Source organism: Pinus tabuliformis, chromosome 1_1 (assembly GCF_031772625.1).
Source record: "Pinus tabuliformis cultivar Carrire ecotype Pingquan chromosome 1_1, CPIR1, whole genome shotgun sequence".
NCBI classification, from domain to species: Eukaryota; Viridiplantae; Streptophyta; class Pinopsida; order Pinales; family Pinaceae; genus Pinus; species Pinus tabuliformis.
The window spans coordinates 748,546,812-748,554,470 of NC_142297.1; positions in this window are offsets into that span (position 1 = coordinate 748,546,812).

Consider the following 7,659-nt stretch of genomic DNA (forward strand, 5'->3'; position numbering starts at 1 on the left):
CCCATAAAGTGCCATAAATGGGGTCATTTTTGTTTCTGTATAAAAGGAAGTGTTATACCACCATTCAGCCAAAGGCAACCATTTGACCCATTGTGTGTGTTTATCAGATACAAAGCAACGAAGATATCCTTCCAAACATTTGTTTACTATCTCAGTTTGCCCATCAGATTGAGGATGATAAGATGAGCTATGAGCTAACTGAGTACCAAGACAAGAAAATAATTATGTCCAAAAATTTCCAGTGAAAATGGGATCTCTGTCACTTACAATAATCTTTGGGTTTCCATGTAGCTTTTGAATTGTTTCCATAAATGCAGTAGAAATTGTACTGGCTTTAAATGGATGTGATAATGCACAAAAGTGTGCATAATTGGTAAGTCTGTCAACTACCACCATGATGACACTCTTTCCCTCAGACTTGGGTAAACCTGTGATAAAATCCATTGAAACCTCCTCCCAATGTTGGCTTGGAATGGATAAAGGTTGTAATAGACTCGGCGTCTTAATTGTTTCAAATTTATTTTGTTGGAAAACCAAACATTCTGCCACAAACTTTTGAATATCTCATTTAAGGCCATCCCAAAAAAATTCCTTCTTAACCCTGTGGTAAGTTTTTAAAAATCCTGAGTGCCCTCCTAAGGGAGAAGTGTGCAATTCCATAAGAATATTTTGTTTTAGCTAGGAATTCATATAGAGGTATAAGCAATCTTTGTACCATAACGAATCATTTTGCCAGCTAAATGTATCAGACGTACTGGAATCTTGTTGTAACTTTCGAATAACTTCCAACACTTCTTCGTCATTCTTCCATTCCTCTCTTGCTTCATTTATCCAATCTGGTTGGATAATAGAAATGGCACACAACAATGCTTCCACATCCTCATCCTTTCTTGAGAGTGCATCTGCCACCACATTTTTCTTCCCTTTTTTGTAGATGATTTCAAATTCATAACCCAACATCTTTGTGACCCACTTTTGTTGCTCTTCAGATGATAATATTTGTTCTAAAAAGTATTTAAGGCTATCATGATCCGTTTTTACCTTGAAGTGTCTTCCCATTAGGTAGGGTCGCCATTTCTTAAGTGCATGGAGTATTGCCAACATTTCCTTCTCATAAATAGCTTTGCTTAAAAACTTTCCCTTGATTGGACGACTTTCAAAAGCAATGGGTCTTTCATCTTGCATTATAACAACACCAATTCCATTTCCTGAAGCATCACATTCCACAATAAAGGTTTTTGTGAAGTCCGATGTAGCTAAGACCGGTGCTTGGCACATTGCCTCTTTAAGATGTTCAAAGGCCTTTGTTGCTTCCGTAGTCCATGAAAATGCGTCTTTCTTCAAAAATGTTGTTAGAGGTGCTGCTATTCTCCCATAATTCTTAACAAACTTGCGATAATACCTTGTCAACCCGAGAAATCCTCGCAGATGCTTTATGGATGTGGGGATTTTCCATTCCTTAATGGGTTTAATTTTGCTAGGGTCTACCTTAACTCCTTCATGAGATACAATATGACCCAAATATTCCACCTCCTGGACTCCAAAGAAACATTTGGATCTTTTTGCATATAATTGTTTCTCCTTCAATAGTTGTAGCACCCTATCAACATGTTCAACATGATCCTTCCAAGACTTGCTGTAGATTAGTATATCATCAAAAAATACCAACACAAATTTTCTAAGGAATGGTTTGAAAATTGAATTCATCAAACCTTGAAATGTTGAAGGTGCATTGGTAAGGCCAAAAGGCATGACCAAAAATTCATAATGACCCTCGTGAGTTCTAAATGCCGTTTTCAGAATGTCTTCAATCTTCATTCTGATTTGATGATATCCTGAACGAAGATCCAACTTGGTGAAGTAAATTGATCCATGCAATTCATCCAGTAATTCATCAATGACAGGAATGGGGAACTTATCTTTAATAGTGAGCTTGTTGAGCTCCCTATAATCCGGACACATGCGCCATGATCCATCCTTCTTGTGCACCAATACTACTGGAGAAGAGAAAGAACTTTGACTTGGTTGAATTATACCAACCTCTAGCATTTCTGCAACCATACGTTCAATTTCACTATTTTGGACATAGGGATATTTGTATGGCCTGATGTTTGGAGGAATACTACCTGGAATCAGATGAATAACATGATCATGATCATGCATAGGTGTGTAATAGACATTTTTGTGCCTCGCAGCATGGAGCATGAAATGTCAATAATTACAGGGATCCTCAGTCCCTAAACATGTTGTTCTTACCCATAGAAGAACAAGGTCAGCAAACCACAGCACTTCCCATCAGTTCTCCACCTGAAAACACTCAGAAACGGGCTATTTTTGGATCATGTCAGCTGCTCCACTGAGCATCTGCGCTGTAATGCAACTGCTCCTCCTTGTACCTGCGCTGAAAGTCAAATCTAATGAAGGCTACCTGCGCTGGGCGAGATTGGCCAAGTGGCACAGTCATTCTGCAAGGTGTCAATTGCCCAGGAAGCTTCCAAACTGACACTTGGTTCAAGAGATTCGCCCTGTGATGAGTAAGAGGTACTTGATCTCCATGTGTAAGCAAGGATCTCCAAGTGGACTCAAGAACTGAAGATTAACTGAAGAGGGAGAGGACACAAGGCAGCTTTATGTCAGTCTCAAGCTGACTCATCCTCTCTTCTTCTATCCTATATATAGAGCTCTTCTATGAGGTCTAAGGAGGCTGGAATTTTGTGCAAAGCAAGGAAGTGTTGTTGGTTTACAGTTAGAGCTATTGGGTGATTGCTTTTATAGAGGTGAAGAGGAGATTTCTTGCTGCTGGGGAGGTGCTGCTGGATTGGAGCCATTGATGGTTGTAACCTTCTCAGAACCCTTTTACTTCTATCAATAAAGCTTTGAATGTTCTCCTATATACTTGTATTGCATTGATGTATTGTATTTACTTGTATATCTGATTCACTCTAATCCATGCATCAGTTATGAGTACATGTTTCTTGTAGTTTCCCTCTCTTGTTTGTGCAGGATCTGTGTGTAGCTGGGCCGGCAAAAGGGAGCAAGGAGCTGGGAACAAGAGACAAAGAGAGAGGACAGGATCGACAAAAGCGAAAGACACCGGTTGGTCAATCTTTTCTTCCTTCTCTGTACTTTCATAAAGGAAAATATCAAAGCTTTACTTTCAGTTGTTGCTAAGGACTGTCACCCTTAGAGTAGGGATAGGGTCATCCGAGTCGGATACTTTTCCCCACAACAAACTGGTGACTCCGCTGGGGAGCCTAGTATCTTGTTGGTGTTTGTAGTATCTTTGCTATTCATTTCCTGAACCAAAGAGTACCGAATCGAAAAGCTTTTGACTATATCAAAAGCGAAGTAGAGGGGCTGCTACTCTTGCTCATTTTTGGGCAGATTCATGATTTGAAGAGCTGATCTACAAAAGACTCTTGTACTCTTTGTGATAGCTTTTCATCCTCTTGATCATCCCTTAGCTTGTACTTGACCTATAGCTTTTTATTTCAGCAAAAACAGTGCATTTTTGAGCTTTTTATGACCCGGAAATCCTTGTAAACGCAACTCTCGTGTCTCAGTGCAGGCTGTCCACAGGCAGTCTGCATTCCAGCGCAGGTGCTCCCTTCGGGAACTGCGCTGAGAGTCAATTTGACAGACCAGAGCCTGCGCTGATCCAGTTAGGCTATGTCTTCCTGAGGTTTCCACTGTGTCTTAGCCCTGTTTTCACTGTTATTTTGCTGCTGATTGCTTGTCATTTGTACTTGCTGTAAACCAACTTTCCTTGACATTATTCCGCCTCAGTTGTGTGATGAAACTGTGAGTGTTCTTTCAATATTTCTTGCTTCAGTTACAGTTTCCCATTGTGAAAAGCGAACCAGTATAGCTGTGGTCTCTTAGATCCTGAACTGTAAAAGTGTCTTTGTGATCTTAAGAGCTAGTTTTATTACTGTTCATGGCTGTTTGAGTTTGTTTGTTTTTCATTTTATGGTTTGAATCTATACATTTCCAGTGTCTAAACAAGTCGATCTTAAGGTGTCTTTTGATTTTGGACAAGCTTGTTTACTTTCGCTTGAGATTAGATTCAAAGTTATACAACAGTTTCCTTTTTGTCTTACATCAACATTAAGGATAACGAAAAGAAATACATGCATTGTGCATTTTGCATTTGACTGTGTGCTTGACGATTTAGGAAAATTTGCATTTTAGTGTGTGTTCTATGATCTGTGCGAAAAGTCGTGTCTTTCTTTTCCCTCAGTAGATTAAGGTTTTCAAAGTTGAAAGATTGAAAAGTTTTGCTTCTCATCTTAGATTGCATTTAGGAAGTTGTATATATACATCTCGTGGTGATCCTTAAAGGCAAACTGCTAAGCAAGATCAACATTAAAATAAACCCAATTTACATAACAACGCTTTGTAACATAACGCAAACATCTAGAGGTCTAGGTAGAGACGTGTTCCGGCGTCGTTAAACATAGTGACTATCGATCTCTACGAAGGTGGGTGATTCCTCCTGAGAGTCGGTGGCACTAATACGGACTTGTGCTCCCGCGTACCGTCGCGTATATTGGGAGACCCCTATAGGCATTTATCCTTTATCCTTAGGAAGCCGTGTCGGCCGCCCTACTGATCGCGATGCAGTGAACACAGCATTCACGAAGATCGACCACCCGTACCGTAAAACGTATTCTGTGGTTTCGCGAAAGGTTTGGCACACCCTCTGCCTAGATCTCCAGAGCAGTTTCTTTTGGCCTTTTTCAAACTCTATAACTGAAAAAGTCCAACCGAGCATTTGTCACTTCGGGCTCGTTAATACATTGAAGGCGACTAGAGTCATCTTTAGTTTTTTCTCGACTCTTAAAACATGAAAAAGCAAGTTTGTGTCTAAAAGCGTCGTTAATAAAATTTATTTTAAGCGGAACAAAATCACCTGTTATTCCCACGTTGATCTTTCAGTTGAAAAGTATGGAGCCCACCAACCAAGGAGGCAACCTTGGCGGAAGTCCAAATCCCTTCTCCTCTTGGGGAGATGTTGGTGCGCCTCATATGGCGACATTGTCACTTCCAGGATTGACAATTGGCCTACCTGTATGGCTCTTTTCAACTAATGTAGTCCAAATCGCCACTAATCCTGAGCAGTCGAATCAACAGTCAGAACAGTCTAGAACTACCCACCAGCCTTCCACTTCTTACAATACTTCCTCTGATCCTTCATCTTCTCAAGGTAGAGCTGGCAAAAGTCAACCTCCCAAGGAAAAGAAGGAAAAGAAGAAGAAAGAAAAGAAGCAGAAGGAGCCTATGGCGAAGGCAGCTGGGGGCAAGCAAAAAACAGCTGACAAAAACCCACACACTGCACCGACCGGGCCTAAATCGCCATGTGTCATTTGCAAAGGGACCCACTTCCATCGTGATTGTCCTTATTTTCCCCGGATACTAAGGGACTGGTCCCCGAGGTTGCACAATCCGGTAGCATCAACCTCTGATAGTCATGTTGATTGCAGCCCGTCAACTAGCAAGAGTGAAGGACGAAGAGGGAGACCAAGATCACCCTGTGTATTGTGTGAAGGCGAGCATGCCATCCACAAATGTCCGTTCTTAGATGAGGCCAAGAGATTTTTGGAAGATCGTCCGGTTTCACCGTTACGACTTCCTCCTGGATACCAAAAACTCGTGCCTAATCCCTTGATAGTTGAAAATCCAGTTGACCCGCCCAAGTGGTCAGCTGAAGTGTCGGTCATTGAGAATGAACCTACTGAATCCAGACCAGACGAGAGTCTAAAGGTCGAAACGGCAGTTGACCCGGTTCTTCCTTCAGAGGTTTCATCGTCCAATGACTCTGTCGTTGAAGACTCATCTTCAAATGACACCGTCGCCGAAGAGTCATCTTCATGCGACACCCTCGCTGAAGAGAGTAAGGATGACACCATCCAGGTTCTTTTCATTAGCACCGACTCTGATGAGCGTCAGGGCAATGCGCCCATTCCTTTATCGCAGGAAGGAACATCATCAGGGTCATACCCGGCCGTGTATTCGGTCCCACCACCAAGCAACCTGGTTGTATCCTTTGATTGGAATCAACTAGGCAGACCCCGGTTACCAGCCAGTATACCATTCAGAATCATTGTCCAGATCTATAGAATGGTTATGGCTGGTACTATCATTGATGAAGGGGCGTCTGTGAGTATCCTTTCCTCTGTTGCTTGGAAAGCACTGGGTTCCCCGGCGCTTTTACCTGAGTTAAGAAATCTCTCAGGTTTTGATAAAGGAACCAGTCGACCATTAGGAATCCTCCCCAATGTACCTGTTACATTGAAAGGGAAGACCGTTAATATGAACGTGTTGGTCGTCCAGGGACCCTTGGATTATAACCTACTCCTTGGACGTGACTATATTTATTGCATGGGAGCGATAGTCTCCTCACTCTTTAGAGTAATGTGTTTTCCACACGAAGGAAGGGTGGTCAAGCTCGTAGACCAACTTTCGTTTCCGGGATCTCGCATCGCAAATAGTCAAATACCATTCCTAAATGGTCTGTTCACTCAAGATTCGCCTCCACCCCCAGTCCTCCTTCCCGATGAGTGCGAGTGATTCGGAAAGAAAGACTAGGACCCAGGGGGCATGCACCCTGGTCTGCTTCGGGCAGAAGAAACCCTGGGTATAAGGTAGAATTTCCGCAGAAGAATATGACTAGTCCGTACCCCATCCGTGGATGGAAGAGGGGTTGTTCTGGAATAGTATTCTTTTGTTAAAGTTATGTGTTTGGCAAAGGAGTCATTCACCTTTGTCTAAATAGGTGGGCACTGCCCAAGTAGGAATTCCCTTTATTGTAACAAGTAGTAACCATCTTTGGAGAAAAGCAAGCCTCACCCATTAAAACAAATGTTTTGAAGGATAAGTAGGGGCAGCCTCCAAAGAAGGAGACTATATTGTTGTGACAAGGGGTAACCATCTTTGAGTAAACCCAATGATAGACATCGCCGAAGAAAGAGATTGATTTGCGGCAGCGAATAGAACCCTCTTCGGATAATAAGAAAGAAGCAAGCCTCCCTCAAATATACCAATGTTTTATCTTTGAGTAGTGTTCTTCTCTTGTCACAAATAGTTGTTCGTTAAAAGTTGGGCCGACGGGAAGCCTGAGTACCGCATAAGACCCCTTAAAATAACGAGAAGACTAGTATCGTTAACATTAGATTGGCAAGATGACAAGTAGCTGTGAACACCCAAAGAAAAGCAGAAGTAGGGGAGAGGAGGGGCAGCCTCGAAATTCTGTCCTATGCCTGGGGGCATGCAAACTTTTGGAATGTAAGCAAGGAACGACTATTTATTTTTTTAAATTTTTAGGTCCTCCCTTTAAACCTGTAGGTCTAACCCTTTAAACTCGTAGGATTAGCCGTTTCCGACCTTACATGAAGAAAGCCTGTGGGGCAAAGGTAAAAACTTGCCAAAATTGGAGCATAGCTTCGTGAGGTAAAGCTCCTTAAAAAATAGCTATCTCACAGGAGGCGTTCTTATGACTGGTATATCGAGCAGTTTTAGCACATAGTTCATGCTCGTTAAAAAATAAACGCAAGATCCGAGCAGTTTTAGCGCATAGTTCATGCTCGTTAAAAAATAAACATAAGTTTATGAGCAGGCTTCCCTTCAGAGTTCAAGCTCATTCAGAAAAAATGAACCGGT